The sequence below is a fragment of the Arvicanthis niloticus genome, chromosome 16, assembly GCF_011762505.2.
Source record: "Arvicanthis niloticus isolate mArvNil1 chromosome 16, mArvNil1.pat.X, whole genome shotgun sequence".
Taxonomy (NCBI): Eukaryota; Metazoa; Chordata; class Mammalia; order Rodentia; family Muridae; genus Arvicanthis; species Arvicanthis niloticus.
The window spans coordinates 71,176,420-71,191,159 of NC_047673.1; the positions used below are offsets into that span (position 1 = coordinate 71,176,420).

At 45.6% G+C, this 14,740-nt stretch overlaps 1 pseudogene; it reads right to left on the reverse strand.

Annotated features, from left to right (window-relative positions):
• Positions 1-466: 466 nt before the first annotated feature.
• LOC117721383 (large ribosomal subunit protein uL13 pseudogene) lies at positions 467-1,042 on the reverse strand (annotated as a pseudogene).
• Positions 1,043-14,740: the final 13,698 nt, after the last annotated feature.

The window sequence follows — 14,740 nt, forward strand, 5'->3', positions numbered from 1 at the left end:
TGCAAAGTAGAAGCATAAGATCTGTGTTTTCTGTAGCTTGCATTTTTCACTCAAATAATTTTTTTTATATTTAAATCAAATAATTTATTAGCACATAGAACCCTCCAAAATATATTGCTTTGTGGTCTATTGGGAAGGAGCAAAGGCAGTGTGTGTACTGTCAGTCAGCGTCTTCAGTGTGCACTTCTAAATCCCAGCCCAGGGGTGTAGCCCTCATTTTCATAGCTGCAGAATATAGTTTGCGTCAGGTGGGTGGGGCAGCCCTGCTACTCATTTTCAACACTGAAGCTCATGTCATTCCATGGTTTTCACTTTAATAAGACTCAAGCAGGCGATGAGCTCTCAGCTGTCCAAATGTACCCTCTACCCACAGGAGCAGTGCCTAAGGAACCTTTGGTCCCGACTTCCCTGGTCGGCAGTGAGGAAGGGCAGGCCAGGCAGGCATGAGGCACAGTCTTTATTGGGGTCACTCCAGGAGTCCATTGGTCTTGAGAATCTATGTGAACCTGCAGATTTTCTTCTCCACATTTTTTCTGCCTGTTTCTGTAGCCTCAAGAGCTGCTGCTTCTTCTGATCTTGACCTTTTCTTTCCGTTTCTCCTCCAGAGTGGCTGTTACTGCCTGGTACTTCTACCCGATCTCATGAGCCAGATGCCCCAGGTAAGCAAACTTTCTGGTAGGCTTTAGGGACCACCATCCCCCTTTTTGTCATAGGATGGAGGGATCATCCAACACCTTGAGGTGTTCCAGGGTGGCCTGGCCTCTCTTGGTCTTGTGGGGCAGCATGCCTTGCACAGTGCGCCAAAAAATGCGGCACAGGGCTCAGAAGAGGTAGGGCCTTTGAGAGGGGTTGGTATTCATCTGCTTTCAGAGAAAGGCTAGATACTTTAACTTGTTTTTGTAGAAATTTCCAGAAATGTTGATACCCTCACAGCGTACAACCACCACCTTCCAGCCCACCCGTGCCTGCTTGACCACAATGGCTGCCAGGCAAGGCAGTCTAGAAGATGGCCATCCAATGCTAGAACCTGCCGCCCTGCCATCCTCAGGAGCTGACTGGGAAAGGAGGTCCACTCCAATAATTTGACTTTATGAGTCACGTGGTTACTGTGCGTCACGGTTACGAATTCCTATTTACTTTTCACATATACCACATTCTAATGAGGGAGAATTTCTGGATTGTTTCCATTAAAAAAATAATTGTAGGTAGGACTTTCTGTGGCCATTTTTACACGTTTCCTGTCCCGGACATGTACTGAAGTTATGTGGGGTTTTATTTTAGAGGGTACATTTTAATGGCATATTTGCATCACTAGTTCCTCTAGGATTCGATTCATGGTTAGGTACAGCTAGCCTGTGGGTTTCTGGCCATGGCAGAAGGAATCACTGCTTTGTTCTCTAGAAAATAAGTGATCTCTGATCTCCTGGCATTTTAAATTCTAATCAGGTAGGAGTCCCTTTTGTTGCAATAGTGTCTTGCAGTTGATTAGAAATGAGGCATTCCTACAGCCAGAGCTGTTTAATATGAAGTTATTCCAGGAGTTGCTGGGGCAATATTCTGACAGTCTGTCTATAAGTGTGTAGCACTTGGAACAGCGGAGGGGCCAGCTGCCAATCTTGTCTCTATTTTTCTACAAGTGTACAAGTGTGGGACTTTGTGGAAGGCACTTCTCTTCCTCAGGGCATGTTTGCTAGTTAAAGCAGTGCATACAAAAGACACTTAAGCAAGAAAGTATCTTAGGCACTTTTCTATTGCTGTGAAGAAACACCATGATTAAGACAACTTATAGAAGAAGGAATTTAATGGGGTTCACATTTCCAAGGGGTTAGAAGTCCGTGATCATCATGGTGGGAGCAGCAGCTGAGAGATTACATACTAATCTGCAAGAAAGAGGGAAGGAGGAACCGAGGGCAGGAGAGCAGGAAGGAGGGAGGGAGGGAGGCAGGGAGGGAGGGAGGGAGAGAGGGAGGGAGGGAGGGAGGGGGAGAGAGAGAGAGAGAGAGAGAGAGAGAGAGAGAGAGAGAGAGAGAGAGAGAGGAGCGCTAACTGGGAATGAAACAAATTCAAAAAATCAACTCACGTATCTTGAGGGTTTTTAACAGTGATAACTCTGCAAACTTGGCTCAACTCTTAAAATCAGTTGCCCAGAGATTGGGAAGTTCTGAGACATTGTGATCTCTGCTTTAGTATGCACTTTTCCCTCTGAAGTCAATGCTTGCGCCCTTTTCCTTTCAAAAACACATTATTCTTGTATTTATTTTTTATTATCAGTTATGGGCACACATATGTGCTCCTGTGTGGGTGTGTCATTATTCTTTTATTTAATGTTTATTATCAATTATGGGCATGTATATGTGTTCATGAGTGCAGGTGCTTGTAGGGGCCAGAAGAGGGTGTCAGATACACTGAAGCTGGAGTCACAGGCAGTGGTGAGTCACCAATGTGGGTTCTGGGAATTGAACTTATCTCTCCAGTCCTGTGATCCTGTGTTTATGCTTACTTCTAATTCCACCCCCCCCATTGCTTGTCTTGGTTTTTATTATTATTATTATTATTATTATTATTATTATTATTATTATAGATTTATTTAATGTATGTCAGCATACCGTCACTGTCTTCAGACACACTAGAAGAGGGCAGCAGATCCCATTACAGATGGTTGTGAGCCACCATGTGGTTGCTGGGAATTGAACTCAGGACCTCTGAAAGAGCAGCCAGTGCTCTTAACCACTGAGCCATCCCTCCAGCTCCCATTGCTTTGGCTTTTTATTGCTGTAATAATATGCTAGCCAAGCACAACTTGAGGAGGAAAGAGTTTATTTCAGTTTGCATGTTCTAATCTATTACCAAGGGAAGCAGGGCAGGAACTCAAGACAGGAACCTAGATTCAGGAACTGACTCAGATGCCATAGAGGAACACTGCTTACTGGCTTGCTCCTCAATAGCTTGTTTAGCTGGCTTTCCTATACCATCTAAAATCTGCCCAGAGGTGGCAACCCCATTGCCAGTGTGCTTTGCCTTCCTGTCTTAGTTATTAATCAAGAAAATGTCCTATAGACCTGCCAGTCTTGTGGAAGCTATTTCTCAGTTAAGGTTCCTTCTTCTCAGATGTGTGTAGGCTTGTATCAAAGGTGACAAATCCAACCAGGACACTAATCTCCTCTTAATGTCCAAACACAGCACACATTTCTCTCAGCCTTAGTGTCTCGATGATTCCAGAGCCTGCTGACCAGCAACAGCCCAGGCAAGTAGCACACCACCACGCTAGCCAACTTTCTATCACTGTAACTTCGAGGCCTCTGGTCTAGGGTCAGATCACAGTAATGATGCAAGACAGAGTAAAAATCTCCACATCATGGTCAGCATGTGACACACAGAGAAGAAGGAAGGGGCTGAGGTCCTCTCTTTGAGTGCATGTTCCCAATGACCTGCAGACCTTCCATTAGGCCCCACATCTTAAAGCTTCTATCTACCGTCTCCCAATAGCACTTGACTTGGGGAGCAAATATTTTGACATGTGGGCCTTTAAGAACATTCCAGCACTCCAGCGTGCTTCCCACCCCTGCCCCAGCACAGCCCTTCTGGCTCCCTGTCTCCTGGATTCAGAACCTTTCTCCCTCCCCCCCAATTCTTTTATTTTGGTGGAATGCACGCATCCTTTAATACTTCGCACCGCCTTCGGAAAGGTTGCACAGGAAGTGTTTTGAGATCTTACATGTCTATAAATGTCTTTGTTCTGCCCACACTCTTCATTTTAGCTTGACTATATAAAGTTTGCATTACAAAACATTTTTTCAGGCATCATTATTCTAAGTTCCCAGTGCTGCAATTGAGAAGAAATCCAACATCTTCCTGACTGAGGTAGGGTTTTGCTATGTTGTCCAGGCTAGCCCAAGCTCTGGACTCAAAGGGTTCTTCTGTCCCACCCTCTTGAGATTCTGGGTTGGCACCACCATGTATTACTCTTTTCTCTGATTTTTCATCCTTTTTTTTTTGAAACTTGCTGATCCCCTCTTTTCTCAGAACATCTGTAGCAATATCCCGTATTTACAATGGAGTAAAATTTCAGTGTATGTTTCTATTTTCTTCTGTTGCTTCTGTTGGGGTCTCACAGGGTTTGCTCAATGTTCAACCCCATGTCTGCTCTCCTGGGAAATCTCAATGATTCCTTTTCTCCACAAAATAAGTAGAGAGCAATGCACTATAGTAAACCCTTCTGTTCAGATGTCGGCTCTTGTGCACAGTCTTGTTTTTGATTTCCTAACCCCACTCCTCTCTTGTTTCCCATAGAGTCTTTGGCTGTATTTCTGAGAGGTTTTTTCCTTTTTCTTTTTCAATGTTAACTTGTTACTATTGAGATTTTCTTTCTGCCATCTCCTTTTAAATTTCTAAGTACATGGGGATGCTTTAGGATTTATTTTTATCTCCCCATAACTCCAGCTTCCTCCTGGTTGGTGTTTTCTGCTTGTTTGTTCTGACCTCTCTTTCTCTCACATAATCCAGTGGTACTAGGCCTATTTCTATATGTCCGAGGGGTTTCCTTACTATTAGTGGGGATTCACATGTGCTGGGTAAGGCTTGATGAAGGTGATCCCACCGAGGTGATCTGGCTGGAACATTTTCATGTGGGACTTTCTTACTGTCAGTGTATTTAGATCATCATTCTTTGGACTAGCTTATAACATATCCCCCCCATATCCTGTCTATAGGGTAATGTCTGCCTAATAGTATGCCAAAGTGAGTGGAAGAAGGCCTGGGTAGTAGATGTGACTCTCAAAGGTATAGATCCACTATGCATGTTTTAATATGTTATCCCTCACCACCACACCCAGTACCTGAGTGTTTTACCCCCAAGACTCAGCCTCTGGCCTTTAGCAGGGGTGGGTGAAGGGCAGTACTGGGTGAAGGAAGGGTTGGGATCCAACTGTATCTTAGACTTTCATGCAGACCCCTGTGCTCAAGCCCTACACTTAGCCCCCTTCCAGGGACCTGCTAAGGGGTCAGCTTTCTTAGCTCACCTACCCACTGCCCAGGTTTCCTTTCCATTTTTGTCACTGCCCCGTTCTGGGTCTTCTTTATGGCTTGGTGGGGTTTGTGGAGACAGGAGCTTGTTGGTGGTGGTTTATTATTTGAAGCAGAGTCTTTCTATGAATCCAGAGGTGGTCTGGGACTCACAGTCTTCCTGCCTCAGTGCTGGAGTTATAGAAGAACCTCCAGTCGTAGGTCATCTTCAGTCTTCCTTGTTCTCCTTTCAGACATGATGGTAGCTTATGAAATAGCGAGCTTCGCTGTGATATCATTTTACTTGTTCATCGTTACCCCACTTCTACGTTCCCCTATCCTCGTTCTCCTTCTGATGATGATGCCTCCTCCCCAAAGGAGGAGATGGTCCTCCTCCTGCTTTCATACATGTGAGAGAAAATGTGATGTTTGGCCTTTCTGACCCCTATCAATCTCCCTTGTTGCCCATCCGGCTCTCTTCAGACCCCTTCTCTCCTCTCCTCCCATGTCATATCCAGATTTCTTGACACTTGACGGGTGGTGGTGGTATATGCCTCTAATCCTGGCACCAGATTTCATTGCACACACACACACACACACACACACACACACACACACACTTTTTTGTTGTTGTTGTAGGGAAAACACTAACAAATCATCACTCTCTGCTTTCATGCGTCTCTCTGTTCAGTAATTAGCTTGACTATATGTTTTGGCTAATTAACTGGTACATCCTACTCACACACATAACAAACTGCTTAATGCTCTTGAGAAGGGACTATGAAGGGCCATGCTTATGTGCTGTCCCCCCACAACCACCATTTTTTGAGACAGGGTTTCTCTGTGTAGCCCTGGCTGTCCTGGAACTCACTCTGTAGACCAGGCTGGCCTCGAACTCACAGCCTCTGCCTCTCAAGTGCTGGGAGTGAAGGCATGTGTCACACACTGCCAAGCTCATGTGCTCCTCTTTCAGGGAAGCAAACTGTGCTCCTCTTTTGAAAGTGGTGCCTGTGGTTTATGTCATGGAGGAACAAAGGAATTGTCACCATGTGGCTCCAGTATTTGTTGTTGCCTGACTGGCTTTTCAGAGGTGGTGAACATTGGTTTTCTTCTTTTGGGGGATGACTTGGCAAGGCCACATTTAATTCACTTGCTTTGCTAAGAACCTTCAGATATGACCTGTAGGTCACCCCTAAGTTTAGAATTTGAGGCCTAGAATGTTCATATCCAAATCTGAACTCGTCGAGTAGAAGGACTCCTGGAAGCTGAGGAGTGGTCCCTGAAGGCACAACTCCAGTTTCACATTTCTGGACTAAGCTAGGAGTGTGTGGCTGTAATATTAAATATTTATCTCCATAAATAACGGGCAGACATGCACCATATAGGATCAAAGATCAGAAACATTAAATTAAAAAGCAGAGAAGCCATGAGAAGCCGTGGAAGATGACTTTCCCTTTATGCATCTTTGCTTTATCATTCGAAAGTTAACACAGTTTGGCCATTTGTATTTGATATTCAGAGGGCTTGAGGTGCTCACTGTCCTGTCTTTATATCTCTTCTGCCTGCTCCTGAATTTATTTATTTTTTAAAATTTATTTACTTGTTTTTACAACAACACATATACATACACATACACATACATACACAACATACACATACACACATACACAATACACACATACACACTTACACATACACACACTTTACACATACACACACCACACACACACACACACACACACACACACACACACACACACACACATTTTTCACTTTCTAATATAGCTACCAACTTGTTTTTAAGGCATCTCTAGTTTGGCTTCTCTTGATGTCACATGGCCACGTGACTTCAGTAGATGTGTTTCTGGGATTCACAAATATCCAGGGTGCTAGAGATTGAGAACACACATAACATATCTCCCTGGGACGTGGACGGACTCTATAAGCAGATTATAGAACATTAAAACACACTTGTTTAAAGCTTTACACTCCAATGAAATTACTCAAATCACATGAGTCCATCTAGGCATTCTCTATATCTTGATATATATGGTATATCTAACCATGGATATCGGCTGTTGCTGTGATAAAATAAAGTGAGCAGAAGCAACTTATGGGAAAAAAAAGTTTATTTTGGCTCGAGCTTCCAGAGGGATAAGAGTCCATCGTGGTGAGGAAGCTTGGTATGTATGCAAGTGTGGGGAGCTGACAGAAGGTGGCTATCACCCTTGCAGCCATCTTGAGCCATATACCCTGACAAGAGACTTGATTACAATAGCCTGCAACAGCTGAGCACACTCTGACAACATTTTGTTTTAGTTTCCCAGGATCTTCCCTTGGGTGTGTGAGACTTAAAGCTGTAATTTAGAGCCGAGACTTAAGGGTGTGACTTAGAGATCAGATTTAGAGATAAGACTTAAGGGTGTGACTTAAGGGTGTGGCTTAGAAGTGAGACATATAAACGGCGAGAGGCCGACAGAAGAGTTCAGTACAACTTGGAGTGAGTTATTAGGCATTAGGTGGAAGACACTTGGACTAGAGAACTCAGAAGAAAGCAACAGATTATTAGGCATTAGACATTAGGCACTTAGCACTTAGAGAAAGAACTTGGAACCTGGAGGCACTAGGGACTAGGAACTCAAGACTTGGGACTTGGACTTGGAAGAGAGACTGAAGAATAAATGGGATTGAATCACACTCTGTCTGGTCTCCATTCTTTGAGTCCGTCCTCACTCTCTCTCTTGCTGAACCCCGACCCTCGGACTGGAACAGCTTGGGGCAGTGTGGGCTAACAAGTTAGTCCCCAAGGTTTTTGGCAGTTCGGTTCCAACATTGATAGAGCAGTCCCAGACATTTTGGCCCCCCTAGTGTGGGGCAGCTCGGGCTACAACATTTTGGCCCCCAACGTGGGGCAGAGTGGTCCTCAACATACAAGCAGACCAACCATCAGGCATGGCCTCAAGAGGCTGAGAGCTCACATCTCCAACTGTAAGCATGAGGCAGAGAGAGTGCACGGGAACTGTATAAGGCTTTTCATCTCAGAGCCTGTTTCTGATGTCTACTGTCTTCCTCCAAATAGGAGAAAGACAGACTCTTCCTCCAGAAAGGCAGTGCCACCTGAACATTCCCAAACAGCACCACAGCTGGGGACATTTTTCATTCAAATCACCACACCATCCCAGATACCCAAATTGCTATGGTAACTCAGAGACTGGGAGACATTTCTGGCAATGAACAGTCACAACTGACCAGAGAAGGCTTTTTGGAGGCAGGATATGAAGCAGGATTTGAGTTTTAGGACATTTCAAGCCTATGTCAGAGAAGAATAAGTGTTTGGAGAGGTTCCAGGGGAGGGGTTGCAGCAAGCCAGGCTGGCGTGTGGACTAGTGAGTCTGCTGGAGGTGTTTGGTTCACTGATGCCTAATCAGAGCATTTTAAAGCCACCCTGGCTGGGACTCCACTCCAGAGATTCTGGCTCAAGCGGTCTGTTGTGGAGTCTAAGGGTCTATATCTGGGAAAAGCTTTTCAGTTAATTTCATTGCATTCAGTGACAAACACCCCTGAAATGGGTGGTGATCGCAGTAGCTCCCTTTCAAAAGAAGGAAATCTGGATAAGAAGGGTTAAAAAGAGAGAGGGGGAGAGAGAGAGAGAGACAGACAGACAGACAGACAGACACACACACACAGAGAGAGAGAGAGAGAGAGAGAGAGAGAGAGAGAGAGAGAGAGAGAGAAGAACAAACAGGAAGTGAATCAGTGGGGGACCACTCTCTACTCCAGTGTGTCCCTCAGATTAGCACATGCTGATGTCCAACTTGTTTTCAGCTGTGTCTGCTTCACTTATAACTCCACCCCAGGAAGTAATTACACTCACTACATGGTTCTTTGGGAAATTTGTAATTTTTTTTTTTTTAAAGAGGCATTTTTCTGCATGTTATTATTGCGGATGTTACTTTCATTTGTAATGTTATAAAAGCATTTATAATTTTTCCTTTTTATTTCTATTCAATTATTCCCTTTAAGAGAGAGTTATAACACAGAGAGAAAAAACATTAGGAAAAAAAAAAAAAAAAACCTCTTCAAGTTTCTGTTGGATGGAGGTAGACAATCCCCATAAACAATTCAGCTCTAACTTGTCTTTGAATATCTTCAGAGGAACGGGGGAACTCAGAGATATTATTATGCTCGATCATATTTAAGCCACTGAGGTACATCTTTAGTGCATTGAAGTCTTGTTTAGAGACTGGAAAAAGATTACTGGTTCCATCACAGATCCTTGCACAGTGTTTCATTAAAAGGCAGAGAAAGGCGCTGATGTAAAGTCTTCCTTTCTGGAAATGCTGACTTTTTTTTTGTCATAGAACAAAGACTGACTGGTAGAAATATTTACGTATGCAGCTATCAGGATAGCAGAACTTGAATTTGATGGACAAACATCTTTATCACTTGCTATATTTTAATTTTAACTCCATGACTCAGCATTTCTAATTTCTTTTGAGAAATTGAAAACAAAGTTTCCTTCCCTGTGAACTGCTGTTCATTTGGAATAGCCCTAGTGTGTGACATGAATAGCCCTAGTGTGTGACATGAATAGCCCTAGTGTGTGACATGAATAGCCCTAGTGTGTGACATGAATAGCCCTAGTGTGTGTGTGACATGTTTTAGTTGCCATTCTATGGCTGTGAAGAAACACCAAGACCAAGACAACTTATGGTTTTTCGAGACAGGGTTTCTCTGTGTAGTCCTGGCTGTCCTGGAACTCACTCTGTAGACCAGGCTGGCCTGGAACTCAGAAATCCGCCTGCCTCTGCCTCCCAAGTGCTGGGATTAAAGGCGTGCGCCACCACCGCCCACCAAGACAACTTATGAAACAAAGCGTTTAACTGGAGGCTTTGCTTACAGATTTAGAGGGTTAGAGTCTGTGATCATCATGGTGGGGAATGTGGCAGCAGGCTGGCAGGCTGGGTGCTAGAGAAGTATCTGAGACATCACATCTGATCCACAAGGCAGAGAGGCAGTGTGTGTGTGTGTGTGTGTGTGTGTGTGTGTGTGTGTGTGTGTGTAACTGAGAATGGCTTGGGCTTTTGAAACCTCAAAGCCCACCCCCAGTGACAGCTTCCTCTAACAAGGCTGCATCTACTAATCCTTCCCAAACAGTTCCACTCACAACTGGGGACCAAGCATTTAAGTATATGAGCCTATGGGAACCATTTTTATTCAAACCACCACGTGACATAATTATAACTGTCTGTATGGTATTTTCCCACAATCCCCTCCCCTTAGTGTAGGACCATGGAAGTCTCAGAAATGCCATGTGTCCTGGCTCTGCATCAGTCCTATGAAGCTAGGATCAAGGAATGTTGAAGAGAGCCTTGCCTATGGGCTGTAAGATGAGTAGCAATTAGGATGTCAAGATTTGTATTTTAAATATGCTTTATTTATTCACACAAACATTTCTTATAATAGCATGTTAATATACAAGTTAAGCAGTTATCTTAACCTTGTTACTGCAAGGTCTCACTGGGGAATCCTCTCTGGTAAGAATGATTTGGAAGTTTTCAGGCTTGACTCATGTCCATCGTGAAGTCTTGTAGCTATGACAGGCTGGAAGGATGGTACTGGTATAGGTCTCAGGAGGTCTTTGAGATCTAGGCCAACAGCTGGGAGAGTGCTGACAGGGGGGCCCTGTGTGGGCTCAGCGGCAGTGCCGGAAGTTCAGTGGGCACTGAAGCTAGGGGTCACACACAGTGTCAGGTTCTCTTGGTGATGAGCAGCAATGCAGAGGTCAGAGAAGCCATGTCTGCAGCACAGTAGATTGGTCCCAGAGACAATTCCTGAGCTTCCAACTTTTGTATCCGTTCACTGTGGAGGAGGTAGCTTTGCCCTTTCAGGGTTCACTGTTGGGGGGGGGGGTTTCACTAGCAGATCCAACCCCACCTTGGGGTTAGCTCATTAGCATATCAAAGCCTGTCCTGGGCTAAGGGACTATCTGAGCTGGCAGGTGGCCTGCAGGTGCTTGCTTCTGAGATGTATCTATTATCAGAGCCACCTGGTGGCAAGCTCCGGCATCGCATTATTTTTGAGTCACATTATTTCGAGTCATTGTCTGCTTTTGAGCCAGACAAATTGGTTAAGTTATGTTCCTAACAAGCGTGTTTAGGAATGGGAGTGTTACCAATCAGGTGGCTGATGTCCTTATTCTAACTAGGCTAAGAATTGTCAGCAGACAAGAAAAACCTTTGGAAGGTTTTGCGTTCTTTGGCATTTGTCTGCAGAGTACAGTGGCAGCTAGCAGGCGAGAGCAGCAGCAGGTGGTGCCCTCTAGTGTTACAGCCCTCAGGCTGGCCTAGAGTCGTGGGGCCCTGAGTTCTCCAAGTGTCAACTGCATAGGGCCAGGCCTACAAAGTTGGGGTTCCTCAGCTCAAGGCTGGTGTTCTACCTTCTTCAGCCCTGGACTTCAGCTCCTGTGTGAAGGGTGTCCAGGGTCCTTGATCCTAGAGGCTGACAGTTGTTTAGGGTTCTCCTGGTGAACAATGTGTAGTTTCTCTTCTCCAGCCTCTGTCTGCTTCTACAGTCCTTGTTTCTGCTCTCTCTCTCTCTCAAACTGTCCGCTTGTCTCTTGTCACTATGGCCATTCTCATGGGTGCTGCCATTTGGAAAGCTGCTACCCACACTCCTTTGCTGCTGGAGTTTCTGCTGCTCTCATCAGCTGGTCATGTGACTCTCTTTTATACCCTGCTAGTGAAGCCGGCTGTTCTGCCACTCTTGCGGCTTGGCTTGCTGAGCATCAGTACTCTCTCTTCAGCTGTCAATCAGGTGGTTGCTCCACTGCCATAGGCCTGCTAACCGCTCTGCTGTAGTCCCCACTTCGATATCTCTGCAGACTTTTTCACGTGTGGCCCTCTGGTGTTACAGCTCTCACACGGACCTTCTGTTAAAAGACCGCTCATGAGAGAAGCCATGGCTTAGGCTCATTTATTGCGGTGCTAAGGAATGCCACACAGGAGGGTGCTTGGACCAGTCACAGAAAACCTGTCATCCAAATGCAAGTCTGTGCTTGTACCAATCACACTCTTGTCCCTTTGGCATCAGCCACAGCTGTTCTGGTTGGCCATCAGAAGTGCTCCTTCCCCCTAGGTGGACATGGTTGTATGGTCAAATAGAGCCCATTAAAGTGTGTGGTAGAAAAAAGCCTGGTATAAACTGTCAGTCTTGGCCAGGGCTCCGTCTACAGCTTAGAACAAGCAGCTGAAGTTGTCATGTAGCTTCCTAAGCTACATGGCGTGTTCAGAGTGGTTGGTGCTGCCATAAGGATAATTCAGCTGGCTTGTTGACTGACACCCATTTTGTTTGAGACAGCAAGGAAGAGTCTTATAGGTGACAGGTGTCAGGTTGCTCTGTCCCTCAATATTTTTGCTAATTTACAGGAAACAAACACTAGGGGCATATTTATGATAAGAGCTTAAAGAACCCCCCTTCATCACTAGGGTGATTTTAACAGTGCTTTGCCAATGCATAATATGTATATGGGGGGGGCTATGGAAAGGTGGGTCCCCTTTTCTCAGGGAAAGATAAAATAGAGATTCTACTCCTGCACAGCTAAGCCTGCCACCAGCCTCCAGAGGGCAGGAATGAGCCCCAGACATGCCTTTTTCTCTGCTGTGACAGATCAGTAAGGCATGAACGTACAGGAGGACTCCTGAAGCATTTTCAGTTTTAGTCTGAGTCACAACCCTTTGTCTCTCTTCCACTGGGATCCTCTGTGGAGGATCGCCCCGGTCATGCTTCTGACTGCTGTCACTCACTGAATCCATTAATGTTCTTGAAATGCCCATTCCTCTTCTCCCTCCATTCCTACTACATAGCTCAGGATGGCCTCAAACTTGACATCCTCAGGCTCCCACGTCCCAGTGCTGGGATTACAGGCATCTCACCACACCCTCCCCACTTTAAACCACACTTGCTCTACCCACTTCTCTAGTTACTGTTCTATTGCTGTGAAGAGACACCATGACCAAGGCAATGCTGATAAAAGAAGACATTTAACTGGGGGCTGACTTAGAATTTCAGAGGCTTGTCCATGACCATCATGGTAGGGAGTATGGCAGCAGGCAGATGCGCATGGTGTTGGAGCAGTAACTGAGAGCTTTACATCCTGATTCACACAAAGAGGGGAAGGGAGGGAGGGAGAGCTAGAGAGCCAGAGCAAGAGAAAGGGAGAAAGAAAGACAGAGACAGAGAGACAAAGAGAAAGACACATACATAGATAGAGAAACAGAGACACAGAGAGACAAAGAGACAGAGGCACACAAACAGAGAAAGAAACAGAGACTGGGCTTTTAAAACCACCAAGCACACGGCCAGCTACCACCTTGTCCAACAAGGACACACCTCTCATCCTTCCAAACAGTTCATCGACTGGGGACTAAACGTGCAAATGTATGGAGGCCGCTGCCATTCAAACCACCACATCCCTTTATCAAAACCCCAGACATTTATTTTTCAAGAAATTGTCATGAAGGCTGTCATAGCTCCGCAGCCATTGACCCCCTCATATAATGCACATCTAGGCCATGCTGCTGCTGTGACACAAGACAGATAGAACACAGTGCCTCCAGGGTCACACATGCACTCCCATAGCTCACAAGCACCACTGTTACTGGCAGTGTTTGACTACAGCCCACCTTTCACTCTGGAGCTCCCAGTTCTTGGCTGCTCTCAGCAGCTGTGCAGCTGCATAGGAAAAGTGGAGCTAGCCTGGGACAGAGAGGTCACTCAAACTAGAGTAGATTTTAAATCAGGCTAAGTTAGTCTCAAAAGCCAGTTTGTTGAAAGACAAGAAGTCTTTCTAGAGACTTGCATCTTATATAACAAGAGCAAAGCTAGGGCTGTGCAGTTTATAGAATTTGTATTGTTCATGTGAGAGGGGATTCTGGGAATGACACGGGAAAAAGGGAAACCACCCTCTTTCACCCAGAGCTGGGGGAAGAAAAGAGGCAGAAAAGGATGTTTTTATGGGAATGATCTAACTTTCCAGTGGCTTCTGGACCCTCCACCAGGTTTATCCAGTAGCACTGAGCTGCTGGGGATGCTGGAAACCTTAGGGTGTACTTTCTGCTTCCTTGGGAAGCAAGTGACGGTGAGCGTGTGCTGTGGTTAGATAGTGACCCTCAGCTCTCGGCTATCATTCACCTGGAGCCTCTGAAGGTGGGTTTATTTAGGAACCGTTAACACAATTGGCTAAAAGATCTTGAGATGTATTCATCCTGGGTTTCAGGTAGACCTAAACCCAGTGAACCCATTTGAAAAGAGGAGACACAAACATCGGAAAGTGGCCATGTGGAGATGGTGGCACGGACAGATGCGATGCTGCTGAGGGGGGGCTAAGAGCTCTGAGAACAGAAGAGGCAAGGATGGACCGCTGCTACAAGCTCTGGAGAAAGCAAGACCTGCTAACTGTGGCTTCAGATTTCTAGCTTCCAGAACCACGAGAGAAGAAATGTGTTTTGGGTGCCAGTGTTCAGCAGCACTGGCATGGGGAAGTGTGGGAGAGGAGGCCGAGCTCTGTGTCCCAGGCCTGGCATTGCCAGTGGAATTTACTCAGCCCTCCCAGGAATGCACACATCGAAGGGGTGAGTGGTAGAGAAGAGTCTAAGATTAGGCAGGACCAGAGAAGCCAAGAGGAGGACCAGAGACCCAGGGCTTCAGCCCCCAGGCTCAACACAGCAACATAGCATCA